This window comes from Diadema antillarum, unplaced genomic scaffold (genome assembly GCF_040938485.1).
Source record: "Diadema antillarum isolate AM-2024a unplaced genomic scaffold, OU_Dant_1.0 scf00000020, whole genome shotgun sequence".
Taxonomy (NCBI): domain Eukaryota; kingdom Metazoa; phylum Echinodermata; class Echinoidea; order Diadematoida; family Diadematidae; genus Diadema; species Diadema antillarum.
The window spans coordinates 2,811,003-2,837,979 of NW_027270909.1; positions in this window are offsets into that span (position 1 = coordinate 2,811,003).

Below are 26,977 nucleotides of genomic sequence, written 5' to 3' on the forward strand. Positions count from 1 at the left end.
ACTAGCATCGATGCACAAGTTTTTTCCAGTTGATTTTCCTTCAACAACGTACCTTTATGTCATCCCATCGAATTAATTTTAGAAACGTATTCACATGATAATGGTTGACTTTGGTAAGTGTTCGATAAGTGCGTTATTGAGTGTTTTGATAATCTTTTCTAGTTTGCAAGCTTCGTGTTTTTGCGCCATGAGTGTCTTAATAAGTGTTTTGATAAATTTTGTAATTGTGTTTTCTTTTCTCTCAATTTTCATGCTTTCCCCTTTCTTTTAAACTCATATTCTGTTAATCTAGATCTTGTTTCATTAACACTACTAACTGATGGGAATCTCTAAGCAAGGACATAATCTGCAATATGTTGAGATATTATGCATAGGCCTATAATTACTGATGTGCTGATTGAAGAGATCGAAAAGAATAAGCGTGTCATGTTTTATCATACCACAGCTCTAAGCTGCCGCGAGACACGAGGTCAGGCATGTTATAGGTGTTCCCTTTAATATACTAACCATCATGGAAACCACTGTACTCACACTTTCCTTTACAGATTCTATTCTTTTTAAAGGGCAAGTTCACCTTCATATGCATGTGGATTGAGTGAATGCAGCAATATATGTAGAACACATCAGCCAGTTTGAGGAAAATTGGACAATCCGTTCAAAAGTACTGGATTTTTAAAGTTTCTGTGCAGTGTCTGCTGGATGAGAAGACTACTACAGTTGATGACGTCACATGCGTAGAACGACATAAAGAAAAGCAAAAGACAATTTCACAAAATTACATTTTTTTAAAGAAGTAAAACATTTCACAGTTGTCACTGATGTATGTTAAGGGTGATATTATTCCCCCTGCCTTCTGAAAGTGGCAAGTCAAATGATATTTCATTATTAGGAGAAAAGTGAAAATATCTAAATTTTGTTTGCATTTTCTTTATATCGTTCCACACATGTGACATCACATGCTGTGGTAGTCTTCTCATCTAGCAGTGGTGACATTGAAACTTCAAAAATTCATAACTTTTGAACGGACTGTCAGATTTTCCTCAAACTTTCACTGATGCATTCTGTTAATACTGCTGCATTCTCTCAATTCACATGTTACTCACAATGCACTCATTAAGGCCTGGGGGAGAGATTCGTTTAAGAAATTAACATCCTGGTCAGTTTTACTGCATATCTCATATCGGAAGGAGGTCGCATAGAACTGGTTACCTCGATCAAAGGGATGGTATAGTTTTGGTTGAGATGAGCTTCAGGTTTCCAACTTTTTTTTGGATGAGATTGAGAAACCTCTTGAAATATGAAAGAGCGCACAATTCGCGTAAGAGAAAAAATAAAGTTTATTCAGTGAAAATTGGTTTTGATATGGCTGAGATGTCCAGAAACAAAAAGTTCCTAATAAAAAGTGGGACCCCCCATTTTATTAGGACCACTTTGTTTTACTTTGATTTTGGATATCCCAGCCATTTCACACCCGATTGTTATCAAATAAACTTTGATTTCCTCTTAGAATTATTGTTTGCTCTCAGATATCAAGTAATTTCTCATTAACTCGAAAAAAAAGTTAAAATCTGAATCCCCATCTCAACCAAAACTTTTCCGTCCCTTTAAATCTGCACAGAAATTAATAGAATTACAAAAACTTTTCGTATGAATAGATATCTATTTTATAGAATAAGCAATTAAGAGGTTTCTGAAAACTCTGCAGTTGAGACGAACATTCGACAATGAACGGCATGTAGGCGTACATTGTAAAGAGCCCTACAGAGAATAACTCTTTTTTTGTTATTTCATATAAAACACTATATCCTTTGATTAGTTATAATCAAAATTATAAACATGCTACAGTATACATAATACAACACAAATCATCAAATTTCTGACACTTGATTAGTTAAGCATATCCAGGCACATTCCAAATAAGTTGTTGTTATGCAAGTGTGTTGGGGTGGGGTGCACTATGAGGTGAGGCGTTAGAACATGTTTTAGTCCTTTAAAGGGATGGTACAGTATTGGAGGAGATGAGAATTGGGCTTTTAACTTTTTGTGTAATACCAAGAAAACACTTATGATATAGTACAGAGCATACTATTTTAAGAGGAATTCATAGTTTATTTGATGAAAATCGGGTTTGGAATGACTGAAACATCCAAAAACAAAGTGAAACAAAGCGATCGTAATAAAGTGTGGGTCCCACACTTTATTAGAATCGCTCTTTCCTCATAGAATTATGTGCTCTTTCATATTTCATGAGAGGTTTCTCATTATTTCATTAGAAAATGTAAGAAACCTGAAATTAGATCTCAACCAAAACTATGATCCCTTTCACCCTTCTGTGCTATGGACTTTGGACAGTGTGTGCAACGCTACAGGGTTTACTGTGCACTCAAAGCACACACAGGGTGAATACTTGTCAGCAAAGTGGAAATGTAGCTTAAAGGCATAATTTACTATTTGCAGGTGAAACAAAAACCCAGCATTAGTGTTTCAAAATAGTTCTAAAATGTGAGTTAGAGATAGAAACAACCCATGTAAAAATGTGGACCAGTATAACCGAAGTTAGATATTGTTAAATATAAAAAATGTGAACAATAGCTATCATAAAAAGGTTTCCAGACTAAACCGCATACAGTTATGGTTTATTAAGAAAAATAGTGATATCTCATTAAATTTTAGGCTTTACTGCGAAAATCTTATATGGTACGATGTTTTGTGATACAACTGACCTACACGTATGCATCAAATGTGATATCTTGAACATTTTTTTAAATCACTGCTCCCAAAGGTAAACAGGACCTTTAAGCGCGAATGATGTTGACTTTAAAGGAAACCAAAAACACAAGGAGAAATGTGGATTGAGCGAAAGCAGCAACATTAAAGCCCGCCGCACACTATACGACTCACAACCTTACGACTGACAGACTTTGGATCCGAAATAAATCACAGTATCCTCAGAATAAACACCGCTTGTTTATTTCAGATGCACAGTCTGTCAGTCGTAAGGTCGTGAGTCGTATAGTGTGCGGCGGGCTTAATAGAACACATCAGTGAAAGTTTGGGGAAAATCGGTCAATCGATGCAAAAGTTATGAATTTTGTAAAACTTTGGTGTTGGAACCGCTGGATGAGGAGACTACTAGAGTTCCTGACGTCATGTGTGGACAACAATATAATGAAAATATAAAGGGAATTCCACAAAAAAAATATTTTTCATGAAACTTACACATTCCATCAACTTGATACTGACATATTATGTTAAAGGGGAAATCCAGTCCAAAAATAAGTTAGCCTAATAAAAAAGAGTAAAATCTTACAAATTCAACAGTAAACTTTGACTGAAATCGGATGAAAAATAAGTAAGTTATGAAATTTTGAAGTTTTGCTAATTTCTGCCAAACAGTTATTGTACAGTGGATATGAATATGCAAATGAGTGAGCTGACCATTTCATAACCTTACAGTTTTCCATTTATCGTGTACAAAAAATGACGAAAATTCAATGTTTCTGTCGTTGCCGAAGTCTGAAACATGATGTTATCCTGGTTGAATAACTTCAGAATAGTGATCAGTTAGATTTATTAGGATTTGAGCCTCGGGCATAATTGCATTTGAATAAAATCTGGAAATTTCAGTATTTTATGTACAAACATGACATGCTTACTTTGCCATTTGCATATTTATATTGACTGTTCAAGAACTGTTTCCTGAAAAATTAGGGAAACTTCGAAATGTCATAAGTTCCTTGTTTGTCAATCAAACTTTTACCGTTGAACTCGTAATATTTTACTCTGTTTTAACAGACTAACTTATATTTGGACTGGATTTCCCCTTTAAGGGTAGTGATAATCCCCACTTCTTTCTGAAAGCAGTTAGTCAAGTGCTCTTTCATTACGCTATAGAAAAGTGAAAGCATGTTGAATTTTCTTTACATTTTCTTTATAATGTTGTCCACACATGATGTCATAAACTCATGTAGTCTCCTCATCCAGCAGTTCCGACACCAAAACTTAAAAAAACTTTTGCATCGATTGTCCGATTTTCCTCAAACTTTCACTGATATGTTCTACTAATGTTGCTGCTTTCACTCAATATACATTTCTCTTTGGGTATTGGTTTCTTAATGTCGAATATTCTCTTTTGTGTCAATCCTTGGTCACCTGGTAGGAAATTAATTGTCTAGATTGAAGTGTTTGCTTTATAAAGACGAAACCAGTCCACTTTCTGATGTCATAACGGCGGAGGGAACACATAAATTCGTCCTCATTTGGGGCAATTTCATTTATCGCCTTGATTATTTTTCAGCCACATTCTTTTAGCCCCCTCTCAGAGTCCACAAAAGTTTCGATGTCTTTATATGACTGATGAAGTAATTATACCACCATTTAAAACAGAAAAAAGTCATAAATTTTGTTTCGAACTTCCCTCCGAGAATGGGTTCGCCAGACACCCTACGTACATTCGCTATCAAAATCAGCAATTTAATACTTAAGCAGGGTTCCCACTTAGCCGAGTTACAGTGCCGAGCTTTGGCGAGTTGTGGCGAGTTGCCTCAAAGGGGCACTCGCAATAACTCGCGTAAAATTCTTCATGTAACTCGGGATAACTCGCGACAACTCGCGTAACTCGTAGTGAATCTGCAAAAACTCCCCGTGAACTCGCGAGTGGTTCAAAGATTTTTGAACATGTTCAAAAATTTCCCTAACTCGAAGTAACTCGTGCTGAACTCTTTAAAACTCGTAAAATACTTGTACTACTCGTAACAAACTCTCAACACTCGGACGAAGCTCGCGATAAACTCTTCGTAATTCGTAATTTTAATGAGCTGCGCATGAGTGATCTACGAGGCAACATCGAGTTTACTACTATAGCTGTACGAGTGATCCGAGCGTGATACGAGTCACACCGATCTTGGTGTGAGTTGTGATGACTTGTGTACGACTTAAACCGAGCTTTCATCGAGTTATAAAGAACTTGTTACGAGCCCGTTGCGAGCCCGTTATGAGATTGCGCAATCCCTGCTGTTCGGTTTGGCCCCCAGTGGGGTACGTCTTTTCTCCCATTTTCTTCTACTGGGACCTAGTCTTGTGGGTCTAATTGTTTAGAGGCTTGGTCTTCTGACTGCCTCAGGAGCTCATCACGGATGATGTCTCTTCCTGCTCTTCTACCTCTACTTCTACCATTGCTATATATATATATATATATATATATTGCTATGTATATATATATATATTGCTATATATATGTATATATTTCCTCGCCAGGATAAAGCGTTTTAATGCCATTTTAGGTTTTAATCTCATATTGCTATATATATATATATATGTATATATATATATGTATATATATATTATTGTATGTAAAAAAATGTGATTCAGCAGCATAAGTGATACTGTTGCTTTTTGTTCATACTATTTTTTTTTTTAAATGAGCCTGATTTTTGAATGAAATTCTAATAAAAATATCATAAAAAAGTATGTGTGAGTGACAGTGTATGTACATAGTGTGTCAATGTGCGTGTGTGTGTTGGAAGGGGGCAAGATGCTATAAAGACATATACATGGAATAGTAACTGTCTGAATAACATCTAGTTATGTATTTTTCATATATAAAATCTATATCTATTTCTTTGCCTCTATGTAACATGCATTGGACCACATAACTAATTTATTCATATACATAAAAAGACGGAGTGAAAAGTGTGCGCAACTTCTAAGAAAGCATAAATCATTCAAACACGTTTTTCTTCCTCATTTGATTCAATTCAGTTCAATTCAATTCAATTCAATTCAATTCAATTCCATTCCATTTCATTCAATTCAATTCAATTTTCAGCGATTATGCAAATGTACAAGCATAATAATTCATACATAAGCCATATATTATTCTATAGTTTCATTCATCAATTTACATGAAGTAATATTAACCGATCGAAATATCAGTGAGAGAATTTATATGACACTCGATGCATTTATGAATTCACTTACTTTATCGATCTCGAGCAAAGTTTGCAAATTCCCTGCAAGGTAACAACAATTTGTCCCTCTGCGATAACGATAATTCGACAAAAAAATGTGGTCGATAATTGGGTGTAAAACAGGTTACAGCTCGTTATTCCGAAGGTTCGTTATTCCGAAGGCTGTTTAGTCCGAAGATTCGTTATTCCGAAGGTTCGTTATTCCGAAGTTCATTTCCGGATTAACGAATCTCCGGAATAACGAACCTTCGGAATAACGCCACAAATGTTCGGATTAACGAACCCTTTTTCATTATCGGATTAACGAACCTCTAGGTGTAAGGAATTTGTGTGTTTCGGATTAACGAACCTTCGGAATAACGAACCTTCGGAATAGCGAACCTTCGGAATAACGAACAGCACCCGTAAAGGTGACCTCTGAGTTCGCTGAAAGTGTTAGGAAGGATACATTTTTCTCTGTGTGCAAAAATATTGAACTCTAGGCACGAAAAAGCTACATTTCCTCGTTGCTGTTTTTTCGACTTTTTTCGACCGATACTCACTTACCAAAACAAAGTTGATGATATCATGATCACATTGTAATGGTATTCATATCAGTACTTCAAAAAGCAAATCCCTCTCCCCCACTGTCGGCTACATTACATTCCTGTTGAATGATGTTCAACCCGCTCGAAATGTCATTGAATAATACAGCCCGAAGCTCCCCCACCCCACCCGCTCCCCCTCCCTTATACCCTTTTCATCAACGCCGGCTTACACAGGAAAGGCGTCCGAAGAATTCTTTATGTTATGACAGATCGGTACGCTTGTTTCATTGTACTCTTATTTTACCCCCTCCCTTTGAACTTGTGGGAAAATGCGCCCGACACTATTATGAAACCACAGCCCACTGTGGTCGTGAAATTGCATTTTTGGAAGTGTGTACAAGAGGGAGGTAAAGAGCAGGTCTGCGGAGGTTAAAAGTACAAGACAACTCCTGGAAGCTGTATATAATGCCAATGTAATTGAACGCTTCCCCCTCAGTAGTTCAAGCCGTTCCCATGTATCAGCTCAGCAGAGATGGTGGAAAAAGAAAGTCGGCGAGCCCTCATGTTAGAATGAAAAGAGAGGAAATAAATGAACAGATCTGGGAAGTTGTCATAAGCATTTGTCACAATTCAACAACCGTCACCACCCAGCAATATTCCTTGTCGATTGAGGAATTCAGAGAGATCGTGACAATGAATAGGGTGTTGGGGGGGGGGGGGGGAGGGAAGGTTGATGGGAAGGGCAGCGTTTGAACAGAAAAAAAAGGGTAAAAGGAAGAAGAATATCATACATGGAATAAGACCACTAATCAGGCAAGTCAGGTCAACGACTAATCAACTAGAAGAAATCATGTCACGAAACACCAAGACACTGATGTCTGAAATCGAAATAGCAAGTTTAGGAACGCAGATAAATCCGAAAGAATATCTTATGAACTCGCCACAATATCAATATCCATGAATGTTCTAGTGGGTAAAGCTGCCTCAATCACAACGCGCATTAGACGAAGATAGTGCGGTTACGATTGGCAAAGACCGAAATAGATACGTCAATATGGATAACTTTAGCCGGAACATCTATTAAATCACGTGATTTTCAGCGAGGCGACCCTCGGTAAAGCTAAGCTTGTAGCCTCTAACCAGCCCATGCTACGATGTCACTGTATGGTTCTTCGGTGTGCTGGGCCAAATTAGACATAAGGACAGCGCGGATGCATTTTGTGTTCTTCATAGACAGATTATTTACGGGATCACCGTTATAATAAGAAAACATTTTGGGACGAGAGCCCTAATTATTTGGATATTGTAAAACATGTCTCATCGAAGATAACAGCTAACATCATAATCACCATGATCATCATCGCAGCGAATAACATCACAATTTCATCTAGTTTATGGTCATCATTGTCGTCATCATCAACACCACCATCATCATCAACATCATCAACAACAGCATCGTCAACATCATCAACATCATCAACACCATCATCATCATCAACATCATCAACATCATCATCTACAACAACAATATCATCATCATCATCATCATCATCAGATTATCTATGATGATGATGACGATGATGATGTTGATGACGATGATGATGATGTTGATGGTAATGATGATTGTCCTTATTTTTTTCTGAAATAGGATGGCTGCATCATTCATTAGACTCTATCAACAAGATGATGAGAAATGAAAATGTTGAGCAAAATGTACATTCTACTACTCCAGCTTGCAACATATACCACTATACAGAGAGAAAATGAAAACGGGAACATTTTACGCAGTTTACTGCTAGGGCTCCCTACAAGCTCAAATGCACCGGAAAATGGTAACATTGTAAGATACCTCCTGAGCTGATCCCAAAACATTTGTTAAACCCTGAAACATACATAAAGGAATACAAGCATAATCACCTACACCAACAAACACACAAACACACAAACACACACAAACATACACACACACAGGCACTCATACTCACATTATGCGTACATACACTCTTGACAATCCCCCCTCATTAAAGTGACACAGCTGGTTCTCGATGGATCAGTCGTGACAAGAAAAGAGGAAATAGTACATTAAGGAATGTGACAAGATGACGGTGCCATTTCCCCCTCAATCCAATCATCGTGGAAATCGATGAGTTAAGAGAAAAGCAAACCACTGCCATGTGCACAAGAAATGTTAGCTCATTAAGAATTGGAGACTGGACGTTACAATATGCCTGCTTCAGTGACTTAACAAAGACGAAAACAGAGAGTGCGAAGTAAATGAAGACATGAGCGTTTACTAATGGCCTCTTTTCCGAGGTGAGCGATTACTCATAATTAATTAAAGACTGTGTTGGTTCACGGTGTGCGTGAAATAAAGAGGAAACAATCTCGTTGGCGATAATGACAGAGATTAAAAATGTTACTTGGCTGAGATTGCTATATCATAACAATAATGACGGGGTGACGTTTCTAAATCAAGTCGATGGGGGGGGGGGGGGGGGGGGGGAGTCTCTGCCTGAAATTGACAAGAGCAAGGTTGTAATAATCCCGTGCTTCTCGCTCTGTTTGGAAACTTTGATGAGCCAATGTAAACGACGTGTTGTCATGAGCAGTAAAATTTTGATTAGAGTGGACCGAATCAAGGCTAAGATATTACGGATAGTATATCTTTATCATCTATTGCGTAGACGACTGATCTTGTGTTCAACAACTAATTAGTTTTTGACAATATAACAGTTGAACGACATGATATAAGGTTAGTACTTTTTTGTGTGATCTCGGCCTGTCGGCTTCCTTCTGATTTCATACAGGTAGGAGGTAGGTTACCTTGGGCATCCTCTGTCAGGTGACTGTATTGTTGGAATCCTTGTCTCTCTGTACTTATTAAAGGAAACATAATTATTATGCAATACAAGCTCGAAAGTACTACCATTGACTATTAACACTACCTTGTATATACTACTATCGTGACTACTATACTGCTGCTATTACTATACAGCCTACTACTACTACTACTACTACTACTACTACTACTACTACTATACTACTACAACTGTGTTATGAAAAGAAGACAACAAAATGATATAATGATGATAATCATTATCATGGTCACTTATAATATCATCATATTCATCATCATCGCAGTATCAGTACGATACGATACGATACAATACAATACAATACAATACAATACAATACAATACAATACAATACAATACAATACAATACAATACAATACAATACAATACAATATGGGTAATAGAGCGCTCTTACAAAGAGTGAACACGTAGCTATTCACAAAAATAATCCAACTTACATTTACGATAGGAGAAAAAAATACATTCAATCAATATTATGATCATTATGCATTTCGTGATATTATCATCATTATTGTCATCATCATTGCAATATCATATCAATCGTTATAATGATAATTTCATTATCATCATCATCATTATTGCAGAATCATATTGTATAGTTAGCAAGTGTTACTGCGACAGGGCTCAACAATGACGTACAATAAAAAAGGAGGGGGAGAACATTTGAAAGAAGAGAGAAAAAGAGGAAAGGAAAAGGTGGTTCTGTGTATGTGCGCAGGTGTGCGCGTGTGTGTTTGAGCGTTAGGCAGTTTTGTAAGGGGTGAGATATATGGTGGGAATGTGTGTATGTGTGTGTGTCAGAGAGGGGGGAGGGAAGGGGGTCTAAGGTGTGGGATTGAGGAAGAGGAAAGTCTTGTGGTGGATAAAGGTGTTAATTCATCTTGCTGTGTTGCAGTTAGCATTTCTTTCAGCGGTGGATACAGTAGAGCAGGAGGGGTGGGGAGGGGGGTGGGGTGGGTGGATGGGTAGAGGATCGAGGGATGGACCAGGGGTACAAAACACCAGGGTAAAAGATCAACAGTCACCGTATCAAAAGGAGAGAGGATTATGTGCGGAGTGTCTGGATGAACTATAAATGGAATAGTAAAATAGAAAAGAAAAGAAAAAGAAGTCATGGCCTTGATGATAAATCGGTGTTGGTTTTTCGGAACGGGTCGATTCCCTGATTAACCCTCGTCTTTGACGTCGCCTCGTGTCACTGCGCCGTGATGTATTCACCACGCACGGTCATGCGGAGGTGCTCACGGGGCAGTAACCTCCGCGGGAGAGAGAGTCGGCCGCGGCGATCAACAGGTTGGTTGGTGTTGGCAAGCTGTTTGACGTTCGCCTGACTAGCTAAGGTGATATCGGGTTGAAGGGGTTAATGCACTAACAACACTTTGATGACGGGTGTTTTAAGACTGCTTGACTACAAGCAGTGAGAACAGGAGGGTGCCGGAGGGTCGTCGACCTTCGCTGTAATGTTATTTGTTCTTTTCTACAAAGGAAAAAAAAAAATGGTTGACCTCAAGAATACCCTTTATAGGCCTTTCATTATACTCACACAACGTAACCATGTCTGGCCAAAATACAGTTTCGTGAATTTCTGTCATTTGCATTTCTCATGACCCTGTAATTGAAAATCCAACAAATCTAACGTTTATCTATGTGTGTGTGTGTGTGTGTGTGTGTGTGTGTGTGTGTGTGTGTTTGAACAGACCTTAGCCTTGAAAATTGAGAGAAGCCGGGGTGCAAATATCTGTTTTATATATCAAGCTGAAAAGAGATTTCTCATTATGTTGGCAATTTTTGCAGGCACTTGTCAAAATAATGAGTTCAAGAGACAGAATGGTAAAAGCCAAACAGTGACGTTGAAAAGCAATACGGCTAACCCGCCATTTTGGAAAGCCAAGTGATGCCTTACTTTGAGGACAGGTTGCTTGGCAACAATTCGACTTGGGTGTGGCGAAAAGAAATGTTCGACGCAGAACAAGAGATTCACATTGTCAGTAGACAGCAGTAGGTAGGAAAACAGCTAATGCCTCCCTTTAAAGGGGATGGCTATATAGTAACCGATCAGTGGGAATCAGTGGGAATGCTGAGGGATGATTGTTCCAATCCTTGTGGGATTCATTAAGAGTACATTATCATTATCTACTGTTGTGTGAAAATTATTTGCTTCAGAACGGTCTCATATTCAAGTAATGTGCAGATTAATGCCCCGTCACTGGCCAGGCACGCTAACCTGGAAACATTAAACTGCACATTACTTGAATATGAGACCATTCTGAAGCAAATAATTTTCACACAACAATAGATATATAATGTACTCTTAAATGAATCCCACAAGGAGTGGAACAATCATCCTCCAGCATTCCCACTGATTCCCACTGATCAGTTACTAGCCATCCCCTTTAAGAATTGACTGGTATTGATGTAATCGAATTGAGCATTTTCATCGTTTTTATAAATGCTTGTTGTGTATCTTTGTTTTTCTCAGCAAACCTCCCATGATGTAAATGAAATAAAAGAAGTGACAAATTGATGTAGGCTTAGGCAGATACTAAATCATTGTCATTGACATCGTTCGCAGCAGTGCAACCGCAGTTGAGACGAATCAATTTTTCTTTCTCATATTCATTTTCCAGCGACTTTGTCGCGTTTTGTAAAAAAAAAGAAAAAAAAAAGAAAAAGAAAGATTTTCAATCGTACCCACCTTTTTCTCCAGCCTAAAACCAGAAGAAAGAAGAAAAAATCTCAGGTTCTTTGAGAGGGTAATCTTCACTTCCTGTCAGGCGATTGTCAGCTCCGTGTCCACTGTCGCCCCCCTTGATGAAAGGTGTATACATGAGGCGTTCAGGTGTTGTTCAGCGCGTCTGGTCTAAGTCTCGGAGTGCACTGGCACGACGCGATCCAATCTACTTTCAACGATATCACAGTGTCAAATCAAACAAACAACATAGTAGTAGGTTCACCACAATCGGACGCGAAGCGAGAAAGTTACCAAACTTTGTATGTTGTACTTTTTTTCCATGAAATAATAAAACAGCAACAGCAGCAGCAGCAGCAGCAACAACAACAACAACAACAACAACAACAACAACAACAAAAACAACAACACCAACAGTGGTGTTCGACGTTTGATCTCAATACAATTAACTTCAGATGAATTTCGAACACAGATGAGCTTCTATACTCTAACAACAGCGATATTGGTGACAACCAAAACGTGCGAATCATGTGACGTAACAAAGCTCCTTCCTCACAACTATCAGTGACTATTCCGTTGGTTTGTGGCGAGAAATTCAGTGGCGATCATGTACTTTGGTTCAAATATTTAGGAATCACATCAACCTTGCCCTGAAGACTGTTGGTGTTGGGATTTCACCAAACACGAAACACTCAATAGGAAGTATAGACTGGTTTTTTTATAATATGTTCGTTCAATATATTTCTTTATTGGACATCATACGGCGCAAACACATGACAACAACATACATACTGTATGATACAAACATGCATGCACACAATACATACATACGTGTATGTGTGTATATGCGTTTATAAAATTGGTATGTTGTATGATTATATCAATTGAACTGGACATTGTTCTAAATCATATTGAGTAGAATCATGGCATTGTGAATCATTAAAACACCTTAAAGGGATTGTACAGTTTTGGTTGAGACCTAATTTCAGGTTTCTAACATTTTTTGGTGAGATAATGAGAAACCTCTTATGAAATATGAAAGAGCAGGTAATTCTATGAGGAATTCAAACTTTATTTGATGAAAATTGGTTTTGAAATGGCTGAGATATCCAAAAAAGAGCGATTCTAATAAAGTGTGGGACCCACACTTTCTTACGATCGCTTTATTTTACTTTGTTTTTGGATGTTTCAGTAATTCCAAACCCGATTTTCATCAAATAAACTTTGAATTCCTCTTAAAATTGTATGCTCTGTACTATATCATAAGTGTTTTCTTGGTATCTCGCAAAAAGTTAAAAGCCCAATTCTCATCTCCACCAATACTGTACTATCCCTTTAAACTTTCTTCTGCAACATAAACTTGTCATTTGTATGAAATACTTTTAGTTGTTTCTAAATATACCATGAATCGTACCCTCCATCTCTCTCTATAGATGCATAACTATCTATTATAAATCATGTTGATATCATATACAATACAAAACTAAATCATCGTCTCTAGTTATACTTATTTTACTGTCATGTTACAACCATAAACATGTCACACATGGATTGCGTGATAAACATTCTAACTTCACTGGTTGATTGAGGAACAATACAATGAAGTACACTTAGGATGTAGCTTACAAATTCCAATCCTTGATCTCGAAAGATTGATATCAACAACAGTTCCTTGAATTTTGTAACTTTTCGTCTTCATTGAGGGTTTTTTTTTTCCTTTTCATCACGTGGAACTTTTCGAAAAAGGGGAAAAAGAACAATCCCTAAATGTCGCGCGCAAGCACAGCACCAAAATAGTGGAGTTACCCATCAAAGGGTGGGTACCCCATGATTGTTTTTATTTAGAAGCACGGCCAAATGGGTGTAATGTCCTTCCCCTACGATTGCAAAACCAGGCACATAGGGACGGCTCGAGGCGCAGTAAACGGTGATGGATCGGGGAAGAGGGGGAAATGATGAAAATATGTTCCCGCAATTAAATATTATCTTGTTAGTATCACCTCACTTAGATCACCTGATATAGAAAACATGTCGACTGGGTACATTAGACACGGCGATTTTTTTTTTTAGACTGGCTTAACGACATATCCATATTGCCGTCTATTACCTGCAAGTGGTTAAAGCTCTATTCTAAGTTTTCCCCACTACTCTAACAACAATCATATTGGTTGAAATCAAAATGTGCGAATTATGTGACGTCTGTTCAGAATGAGAAGGGCTTTAAGTTGTCTCGAACACTATGGGTTTTGTGATCACTTAACGTCCTTATCATTCTCAAGCGACGATGAGGTAATGAAGCCACCACGCAATTATCCCATTGGTTTGTGCAGAGAAATTTAATTGCGATCATATACTTTGGTCAAATATTCAGGAATTACATTCACTGTGCCATAAAGGTATTTCAGAAATCAAGCTATCAACAAACGCAATCAACTTATAAGATGCTATATGTAGATAGTAATAACGTCTAATATTCGTAACACAGTATCAAAATTTTGATAAACATGCGTCCTCTAAAATGTACTTTTCACTTGCACACGTCAACGGTTCTGAATATTTATGCATTCTTTAGCTATAACTCGATTAATTTGAAAAAAAATCGAAATCAATCAAAAGTGATCAAATGATCTTATATCATCTTCAGCGTAATAGCCTAAGGACTTCGTGGAAAAAAATAATCCGATAAAAAGAAAAATAAAAGTTTTCTGATTAGAAGCGAAGTCATCCCTAACGCCCACCCAACCTTTAAATTGTAGCGAGCCTAAACCTGGCGGGTAAAACGATTTGAGAATTAACTATACCCGTTTCACTTTATTGTAGTGTTGCAACATTGCATTACAAAGAAACGACAACAGCAGACAGAACAAAACAAAGTAATGCAACAAAAGGCCAACATTGAGTATGGACAGCCGCTTGAAAAGATCTGGCAGTGGAGAAGACATTTGTAAGACACTCTTGCCAGTAGGAAGGCACCTGTTGGAGAAATTGCTGGTGGCACCGCGTCTTTCCTCCCAAGACGCCCGCCGCGGCCCGGCGTAACGGCCTTCGCAGACCTGTCCGCTGTCGGTCAAGTTCAAGGGGGATGCGGATTTTCGATTCGTTTTCGCTGCTCTCTATGCCAGTCCACCTCTAGCCAGGAGAAATGAATGTAGTCCACTTCCTCATGCAGACAGCAGCAAACTGCTAAGCGAAGTGAAAAAAAGCCACAACCGTCATATGATCAAACTCGTTAGGCCTTATCTTCTTTCATCAGAAAATATGTGATTTCCGTTCGAATCTGTGACATAGAATTTTTTGGCCCCTCATATTTTTTCTTCTTTTTCATTCTTTTGTAATCAATTGCTCGACTTGGTGATCATTTTGAGGGATGCTAAATGATATTCAGTTTCCGTTAATACTGGCGACACGGCGCCCAGGTATTGATTGGGTCCTGCTTTTGGTTAACCACAGTGGAGGATCCGATTGTCGATTGTAGCCTACAATCCAGACGTGCATAATATTATATTCATGCAGGAATACCCGATTCATTCCTCTTCCGCGGTTTGCTAAGACTCTGCAACTTCTCGAAGGTGGCAATCATGTCACTGATGTCAAAAGCATCGGAGAGACGCAACCAACCAACCAACTAAGCAAACAAACAAACAAACAAACAAACAAACAAACAAATGAACGAAAAAAAAAAAACACCACCGGTCGATGTAGGAGTGGCGGGGTGTACTCCCAAGCAAATGTTAACGAAAAGTTCTCAATAATGAGTCTAAATTATTCTTTTGAAAAGGGAAACTAAATAAGGTGTCTTTGAATTATCAATACATTTATACAGGAGAATTGTTTCATTAACCCAGGATAACATAACAATTGATATTATAGCAAGATACAAACTTAAATTAATAGGCCTTACTTCTCTGCCCTTGTAATTAACTGATGTTAAAGGGAACACTAACCCAAAGAGAAATGTGGATTGTGTAAAAGCATTAACATTACAGTAGAACACATCAGTGAAAGTTTTGGGAAAATTGGACAATCGATTCAAAAGTTATGAATTTTTGAAGTTTTGGTGTTGGAACTGCTGGGTAAGGACACTTCTGGAGGTTATGACGTATGAGTGGACTACAATATAAAGAAAATATAAAGGGAATTCAATAAAAAAAAAATCATTTTTCATGAAATTACACATTCCATCAACTTGATACTGACATATGTTATAGGGGTAGCACTTGTTCCCCCTGCTTTCTGAAAGCGGTTACTCAAGTACTCTTTCATTTTGTTGTTCACTCATACGTCATAACCTCTAGTAGTCCCCTCCAACACCAAAACTTTAAAAATTCATAACTTTTGAACCGATTGTCCGATTTTCCTCAAACTTTCACTGATATGTTCTGCTAATGTTAATGCTTTTACTCAATCCACATTGCACTTTGGGTTTGCGTTCCCTTTAACTCACGATCTGATGACTTACGGAAATTTCTTCTTTCCCCGCTTTTAAGTTTAATATGAACAGAACTGAAGTCTCATCCTCATGATTTTATTTATTTATTTATTTATTTATTTATTTATTTATTTATTTGTTTATTATTATTATTATCATTATTCTTTTTTTTTTTGGGGGGGGGAGGTGCTACTTACTGTCATGACATGCTTCAAATCTGGTGGTAACTATGTAATTTATGTAATCACATGTGATATATTTTTCCGGTATTAAAAGATAGGTCTCTTTTCCACCTCCGTGATTAGACGCATGATGAGAACGTTATTTCTACATGAAACCTTGCGTTGCATTGCGTTACATAATGTACCTATCCCAATCACGTGACCATCATAACGCATGCGTGGTGCGCCGGTAAGTTATTCCGGCTTACTTTGATAGTAAGTCCCAACTCTATAGATAATAATTCAAATTAGTTCATTTTTTTTTCCTGGATAGCCTATATAGGTCTCCTACTTCTGAGAGGTAGGTGAACACAACATCATGTCACAGAGACGACCAAGAATATTTTGCTTTTTTTTTTCTTCCAGAAAACTGAAATTAGCAAGCTGTAACGGATCAGAAACAATATCGCAATCACCGTCAAAGTTAGGGCGGACTCACACTGTGCGATTTTTACTGCGATGCGCTGCGCTGCGACAATGTGCGATATCGCAGCCTGTTGCACTCTGTCGCAGGTGCTGCGATGTATACCGCACACTGTGCGATTTGGGGCCTACGATTTACACCGTGCGCATGCGTACATCGTACATTACGGCACCTGTTTTTTTTTTTTTTTTTCAGATTCAGATTCAGATTTATTCAACACTTTCAGTAAAAAACAAACAAACAGGAGAATACAGAAAATTGACAACACCATAATAACAAGAAAAGAATGATCACAATAAGCATCAGTACGAAAATACAATACATGTACATTTGAAAGTGTTCGGAGACAGACAGAAAGGCTATGCCTTATATAAAAGTCCTATCCCCATACTATTTCATTCATAAGATATTAAAGTATTGAATGAATACATTTCTTTATGAGTTAATACACACATACATACGCGCACACACACATACACACACTGACATATTTTACAAGAAAAAAGTTTATCACACCATTTCGGCATACTGATTTAAAACATGCAATCTTAATTTTCTCTTAAACACATTCAGCGATGAACTCTGTCTTATTTCGACCGGAATAGCATTCCAAATTTTGGGTCCATTAAAAAATATAGAATTATATGATGGCATAGTTCTGGCATAAGGCAATGTAAATCTATCTTTGATTCTCATATCATATCTTCTATTATCACTCATTTGAAAATAGTTCATCAAACATTTTGGAAGCATCTTCCTAAAGCATAAGTACATAAAAATTGCACTTTGATAATAATATATATCATTAGATTTTAAGATCTTCAGATTAAAAAATATAGGCGATGTATGGGCAAGAAAATCACAGTGATGAATAATACGGACCAGCTTTTTCTGCAATAAAAACAATCTCCTGGCATTGGTCACACCTGAGTTTGCCCAAGCTATTGCACAGTAGTTTAGATGAGGTAATACGAGAGTATTATAAAGAAGAAGCAACACCTTTCTCGACAGAAATCGCAATCTATAAAATATCCCTACATTTTTTGACAATCTATTGCAGACGACACCAGTATGTTCGTTCCAATTAAGTTTGTTATCAATTGTCACACCAAGGAATTTGATCGAACAAACTTGGTCAAAATTCAAATCTTTAACTACAATCTTAATATCGTTGATATCTATCTGTCTTTTCGTGAGGAGTACCATATAATTTGTTTTCTTTGCATTAAGAACAAGTTTATTACAGTTTAACCAATCAAAAAATTTCAGAAATTCTTTATTAAAATCATTTTGAAGTACAACTGGATCTCTACCCTTCATGAACATACTGGTGTCGTCCGCAAACATTATCAATTGCAAAGAATCTGAAACATTGCACATATCATTTATATATAACAAAAAAAGCAAAGGACCAAGGATAGATCCTTGTGGCACACCACATCTTATTGTCATCATATCAGATTCAATATCACCATACACAACATATTGCTTTCTTCCACTTAAATAGCTATCAAACCATTGTAGGTTCACTCCTCTTACACCATACAAATTAAGCTTTTGCAATAAAATTGAATGGTTTAATGAATCAAAGGCTTTACTCAAATCTAAAAAAAGACCAATCATTATTTCTTTATCATCAAAAGCGTCAGCGACCTTGTGTATACATTCAACAATGGCAGAAGATGTAGAATGTCCAGCTCGAAAGCCAAATTGCTTATTACTAATTATATTGCGCCTTTCCAAAAAAAAAAAAACAGATAAACGATTATACACACATTTTTCTAATATCTTTGAGAAAAGAGGAAGAATAGATATAGGGCGATAATTACTAACTTCTTCTTTTGACCCTCCCTTATAAATTTGAATGACCTTAGCAATTTTCATTTGATCTGGAACAATGCCCGATGTAAAAGATAAATTAATAATTAAACTCAATGTTCATCATAAAGAACGGTCACCATGAATGAAGTCACTCGTAACTGTTTTTTTTTTTTTGGGGGGGGGGGGGCGACGTTGGTTTGAAAAGTACATGTATGTTCAAGCTTGCCCTTTTTTTATATTCTAAAGTAACTACAGAAATTACTAGATATGAATCGAATAACACTGTATATTCTAAGAAATAAAGTTAATAATGATAGAAAAAAGAAATGCCATATTTTGGTATTAATTTGGATCACTGCCTGGATCAAAGTCCCCCCCCCCCCCCTTTTTTTTGGGGGGGGGGGAGGGGGGGGTTACGTGGTTGTAGGATTATTGATCATTGGAAATAGTCATTTACAGCATATTACGCATGTTTATGTAATTATTGCAATGGGTAGAAATCACAGTAAGGGTGAAAGAGTACTGCTTGGTGGAGGTCTGTATTCTCTGAGTGCTTTTCTAAGGCTTTGATAGTGGAATTCTAGCATTGTGGTTTCTCAAACACATAAAATATTGTGCTGACATATTTTTCTGGTTGGCCCTAGAAAAATTCACTCTTGTTTTGTGTACGGTATGTAATTACCATCCAGATGTAAGGGAATCACACTTATTTACAATATATATTGATTCACAAATAAAAACGTGACAAGAATAAAGATAATAATATATTCAAGTCATAAAATTAGATCTAAAATATAGACACATTGATCACAATTAAAGTCAATTCAATAGTTTATTTATTTCCATCATCAAAAAAGAAAAAGATAAGATGGTAAAAAGCAGTTCAAGTTGTCGATTTGTCTTTCTATATCATGACTACAGCTGTATGCTTCAATTAGTTCAATACAATTGTACTGTCAAAAAAAATGCAAAAAAAAATGCAAAACTAGGAGGAAAAGCAGTATCATAATTGTGCTGTACAATTCATATATACATACTGCAGTATGGATGTCATAGTTCTTAAAAGTATCACACAAAGTGACAAAAAACATCAACTTCCATTTTTTTTTCCACATAAACAATGAATAAATTCAGTCAACTTGAACATCTACAATAAGTTCAGCTCAACGAGTTACCATTACAATTTGCATGAGACAACTACCTATGCCACTACAATTTCCCAAATAATGTTGCAAAAACAAACAAACCTCAGAGAGGAAATTGCTGCAATCTAACATACTCTACAAGCAATGTTTACAGTTAGAGTTTGTGTACAAAGGTACATAAACACTTACTATAAACATACAGTGTATTTTGAAAAATGCTAAATTGAAATGATCATACCAGCATCCGAAGGGGTGCTTTGAGATGCACTAAATGTGCTACTGGTCCTAATCCAGATTAATCAGACACTGCATACACTGCAAAATACTGTGGCAAAGCAGTCATTTGAATTGAAATTCCAACTGTGTGTGAACCTTGTCAATTGTATACCTTAAAAATGTAATATCATTACAGGAGATCTCATCTTCAACATTGCCCATTTTCTGTCCATCCCAGATTATGTTGGTGCCTACCTTAGGCATTCTTTACAAGAAGAAGATGTGCTGGTTAAAATGTGCGGAAGAAAAAAAAGAAAGGTTCAAGGCTAGAGTACATGTAATTTTGGTTACACATATTACTTTCCAGAATTGACTTATAAGCAAGAAATATACAATTGTGTTACCAATAAATCAGGAAGATACAAATGAATGGACATTGAATTGCTTTGACTGATAAGGGTAAGTGGCAAATTGTAGCCTACAATGTAGCAAATACAACTACATGTACAACAATTTTCTGACTCAAACTCTCAGATGTTGAGTCCAGTAATAAATGTTATCCATCGATACAGATAGAGGTATGATAAAAAACAAGCAAACAAACAAACATAATTTTGTGCAGAGGGGGGAGATCAGCAGTTAAAATATGTATGATTAAAATACCGTACCATGCAGCACTTATACGGTAGCATATGTACGACTGCATAGGAAAAAAATAGCTATCTCAGAACGCTGACTGCTGCATTCACATTGCTCTAAATTCTGAATTGCACAGTAACATGATTTCTTGTTTGCAGCTATAGTACAACTTATTGCAATGATACATGTGCCATTCTCCATTTTTCTAGCTCAAACATTTCTGGCAATACATGTATCATTGTCAGACTCACATTTCAATACGCTTAGACAAGGGCGATGAAAACACACTGTGCAATTCCATCATTGTGCAATGATTATTAAAAGCCTTGTTGATGTAGACTGGCATTATTAGGGTGATTAATAAGTTTACATAACTAAATTGTTCAATGGTCAAGTTAAACTAATATTAGACAACTTGCAATAAGCTCTCACTTCCACAAAGGCCTAAGATGTTTTTACTCTGTGCAGTCCTGTGAGTGACGAAGAAATATGATGTCATGTCACTACCACTTTTGCAACAGTGCAAGTCATATACAACAACTTCAAGGTAAAACATCTCTTGAACTTCTGAAGTTTTCCATCGATTCAAAAGAAGTTTTGCTTACATGTTCAGCTCACTGCAAAGTGTGTTGCCGTTGTAACAGCACTAATTGCCCTCAAAGTTATGTAACGGCTTTAAGAACAGCTTTCTTCTCCAGTTTTCGAGCCATTAAAACAATGTTTGGCCCACATGTTGAGTTTAATGTAAAGTTGCACAAAACATACATTTCTAAACAGTAGTGGAAAGAGTGTTGCTATTGTCTCTGAACATTGTAATGGCCCTCACAAATCAAACAAAAGCTTGTGGAATTTTTCCCTCTCCAGTTTTCCAGTGATACAAACAAAACATGGTACATTTGTTGTACATGATTTAAAGTTGCAGGATTCATTTTAAAGAGAAAGGGAAAGTGCATTGTCGGAGTAGCAGTGCATAATCGCCTAAAAATCATGACAAAACCTTGCACATTGAAATTCTTCAGCTGTTTGATGGTATTTCAGGAAAAAAAAAATGACTCACGGTGATTGCACGTAAATTTGAGTTTTTCGAGAGTAGCTGTGTTTGTAGTTGGTGGGAAAACAGAAATCAAACCATTGTAAGTTAACATCAAATGCATGTACAGTTCATGGAAACTTGCACTGGTCCAACATAAATGAAAGAAACAAGTCAATATGTCAGTTTCTTCAAGTTCCACCTTCACGACTGCCTGCTGTAGTAGCTACCACTTTCCTGCTTTGAAAAGTCACATTTTGTTTCCAGTAAGTCCCAGAGAGACAGCAATGTCATCCCACACCGATCTTGCAGTTACAGGTGTAAGTGTTGAGGTGAACTACATGACAAGGGCTAAACAAACACAAAAAGAGAGCAAAAGGGAGAAAATAGGGGAAATATTAATTGTTACAAAAATGCATAAGGTTACCTGTGAAGCAAATGTTTGTAGTTTAGGATGCCTCCAACTTTCCGCCCATGTGCTTACAGTGTTTACAGCACTTGAACTACACAAATTAGCAACTGACAACCACAGTTGAGTTATCGAGTTGAGTTTTTATGAAGTTCCTCGACCATGGAATTGACTGTGGAATTTTATTTTATTTTATGTGGCATGTTTTTATTTTATACTTAGAGAACTTACGCCTGAATAATCCTTTCGACAGTGATCATAGATCTGAACGCCCTGACAAAAAGAAGTATCCCTGGATGATAATTCTTTGAATAAAGTCTACTCAACAATGTTCTTTGAAGTATGTAAATCAAATTTGGGATTTTCAGGTACACCCCAAATACATAAATATGTTGCACTTGTCTGTAGAGAGAGAGGAAAAAAGCAACAACAAGCATGTTTTTGTTTTTCTTTCTCTCTTTTTTTTAGAGGTAAAGCAAACATTTTCCATTAGTGCATCAGCAGGGTACCTACTGCTGATAAAAGTTTGGTTTCCTTTGCTTCTTGACTCCTCCTTATCTTCTTAGGTTTTGCTTTGACAGGTCCTGCTACTCCTTCTCCTGCTCCTTATGTGTAGCATTTCAGCCTTTGACGCCTTGCTGGTAGAGTCTTTATCATCTTATAATTCCTAGTAAATAGGAGAAAAAGAAAAAAAAAAACACACAAACATGATTACATATTGTATTGAATTAGAATAATGAAGAAGGATGCATTCCCCCTATGTCTTACAATGGATTCATTCTTTCAAAGAAATGATGTTTTCATTTATTTCTAGAAATTGCTTACAATGACTGTATTTGAAGTTCTATGAATAAACTATTCATCACTTTTAGGGTAGCATGACTGAAATTTTTATTTTCTTCAAAATACTGTAAAAGACAATTAAATTACACTTTTTGAAATAATATCTTTCTTGCTCTCAACTCAATGTTTTTTTTTTTGATTGTCAAGCCACCATAAAAAGAAAAAGAAACTGATGTATTCACACATGCAGTTACATAAACATTTTGGAAAGTATGAAAAAGTGTTTCTTTTATCTTCTAACATATATACTGTACCTCAGTCTCCAAAACTGGTTAGGTATCCTCTTGGCATGTTTGTCCTCAGAAATTGCAGGTAAGAGATGGATTCATGTACTTCTGCAGGACAACCAGTTGCCAGCTGCTCCTTTTCTGCTCTTCCTTTTCAACATTGAGACAAGCCTCCAGTATGAATTCCTTAGAGATTTCATTTTTATTCAGACCTGTTTAGGGTGACACAAAGGGACAACTATTATCAGGCATTTATGATAATTACAGTAGACTCTAAATTTACCATTTGGGTAAGAAGGACAACATTTGGGAATGAATCTAGAGTTAACAAACACATATAGTGATAAACAAATTTATTCAACTATTCACCATTGTTGATCATTGGACAGGCCTGTACATAAGTGCTTCATAAATTCATATATCATAATCATAATTATTTCAGTCATTTACTAAGGTCTAAGGGCTCGAAAGCTTAACTGAATTACACTATGCATTAGTGTACGTTTAGTACAAGTATGTCAATATACATACATGTGTAACACATGACGCACACAGCATTGTTTCCTACAGGCTGCAATTTTGGATAATTCATGATTGCCCTTGAATGATGTTTTACATTCTGCAATCAAACTGCAAGTACAGTTTGTACACCCTACAGATTGGGGCAGAATCTTTGATGATTTCAGACTGAGAGTTCATTTTGATATACTTTGTTATGAAATTAAAGGGCAATTAAAGTTAACAGAGAGTATGACATGTACACCGTTACTGTACTGTATACTATATATAGCCTTACCAAGTGCCGTGCACAGCACGTTTGTTACTTGCTGAGGCAGCAACGACAAGGCTGTGTTTATTATCGACACAGATTAACAAATGACGCACTGCCGGATAATCAAATACTTTGCAGCACTAGTCTGCAGACCTGAGCATGAACGTGTTACAGCCTCATACAGTAACAACTTTCAGTTTGGAGTGCATGATCGATTATCACATAAAAACTCGGACAAACATGGATAAAATGTTAATCACCTAGTACATGTAACCTACATGTAGAGAGGGTCACTTCAATGCATTGCATTTGTTTTGTGTGTGTGTGTGTGTTTCTAGACTACAATTTCTGTACAAATCTCCAAGAACAACTGATCAATCTAAGTTACCAGTACCTCAGCTCCACTTAGGCCTTATTGTTAAACATCTAGAGTGCTATACTCCTGGCTTAGTTAGGAAATTTCCATGAGACTAGACACTACGTCTACTCTAAAAAAAAAAAAAAGTTTGGGAACAGTTTGTTTATTTTTTTGTCTAGGATCTGGATTCATACTGCTTGTAACTATAGCAATGGATCTCAATAGTGTAGGTCTAACTCCAACGGTTAGAGTTCTAATTCATCTAACGTTTCATACAAAACAGGTCTAAGCCTACGGTTCTACTTCTAGCGTTAGACCACAGCCAAGGGCAGGAAAGGCTAGCACAGCTACTGACAATCTAGATCCAGTAGGTGCATAGGCCCAAGTAATAATCGACACTGTATTTCTGTAGCCATCACTACTAGCTTAACCAGAGTAGGCCTACCGTATGATTTTGAAATCCATGTGCACATTTTGGCCAAAAAAAAAAAAAAAAAAAAAAATGTAGACCCATCTAACGTTAGTACCCTTACGTTAGATCACCGTATAAAGGGACTAACATTACTATTGTTTAATGTTGTAGAACGGGTCTAAAACTAGAAGAAGCCTGCTGACTGCGAGTAGTGCTAACGTTAGTGCATGCTACGACTGCTAACCGGTGCTAGACTAATTAACTGTTAGATCTAGTGCTTAGGGTCTAGTAGACAGACTAGTTTAGTTAATCTATATAAGACTTTAATAAGAAAATGTAGATTTCTAGAGATCTTATCACTAATGATATCAGTTACATCTTGATGGGCTAGACTTTCAATTATCGTTTCCTATCAACGTGAAAAAAATATCTGGATCTGTTTCTGGTTCTGTTCCGGTTCCGTCGGTATAGAGGTCTACATGTAATGCTACTCAGAATTAACTGTACTCCACCAACGTTTTGTAACTGTGTGTTAGTATGGTCGTGTGTGCAGGGCAGGAAGAATGTTTCACATTTGAAGCCTCTAGACTAGACTAGATCTCTAACTGTTGGTTAACGGTACTCTTTTTCAACGTTATGTCGTTAGACAGAAACCACGTCTAATGTTAATATAGGCCCTAACGTCATGTGTTTACTGTTACTGTTTAATAGTGTTCACGTCCACGTCAGTCGATCCAGTAGCAGTGCAGTACTAAGCCATTATGGTCTAGGCTTAGATCCAGGGCCTGTCCAGACCAGGGGCCTAGCCCTAGTAGTTTATACAACGTGTAGGCCCTACGTCGATTTGATTTATAAAATTCGACTGGAACACGTATGTACATAGATCTAGGGCAGACTAGGCCTAGAACCACTTCTAGGCCCACACACGTATTTAGGCCTAGCTAGATATGGGTCTAGTTTACAGCATACTCAGTAGGGCCTAGGCTTAGTATAATTTAAACATTAGATCTAACACTTAACAAGTTAGTCCAAGGCTATGCATACAGTACCGGTCCGGCGGTACGCAAACAAAATTTTAACCAACCCACAGACTGTTTAATCTGCCCTCGTTCAAACTCTATACATGGGACTACGTATGGACAAAACGGCTGCAATGGACGCGAGAAGCCCATATTCATGGTAGAATTACTCACGATTGCACTCTAAGTCGTTGTAAAACTCCCTCCCCATCTCATCTTCGTCATCATGTTGAGATAGATCAGTAAGCAATTGTGGAATAAAGGAAGCATATCCAGCCAAATCTTGATTAGTACTTCTTCTACCACCTTGCTTCACTGAAAGTTTTCGATCATCGTCGCAAGCGATTGTCGCAGAATTTTGAACATGTTCAAAGTTCTGCGATGGGGCTGCGATCCCTGCGATATCCCCAAATCGCCGGTTGTCGTATCGCAGACATCCTCACACTGTGCGATTTCTCGTCGTGCGACATCGCAAAGGGTAAATCGCAGTAAAAATCGCACAGTGTGAGTCCGCCCTTACGTAAATGTAGCGATCAACTTGATATCCCTCATTATAGAAAGCAATGCTTCTCTAAATACTGGAATTCAAGTGATCACATTTTTACATTTTTGTTTATTCATTGTCTGATTTCTAACCTATAACTTACACTTGGATGTCATGTGGCTGCGATTTCTCTGCTTAAATTGTCTTTTGACTCAGATCCCCCCCCCCCCTTGCAGGAAGAGAACTTCGTTACTGCGGATATTGCAACTGAGTATTAACAAAAATGACAAATACAAAAATGAACACAAAATACGGACAAGTACAAACGATGCAGAACGTTTAGATCACAATCTCAAAGTCTTGTATGGAGACTACCTCACCTCACTTCTTTCTGCAGTAGGGGAAACGCTTCTGCCCAAGCTTTGCCTGTCTCTAATCGCTTCTGTTCGTGTCGTCTGTCTCATTTT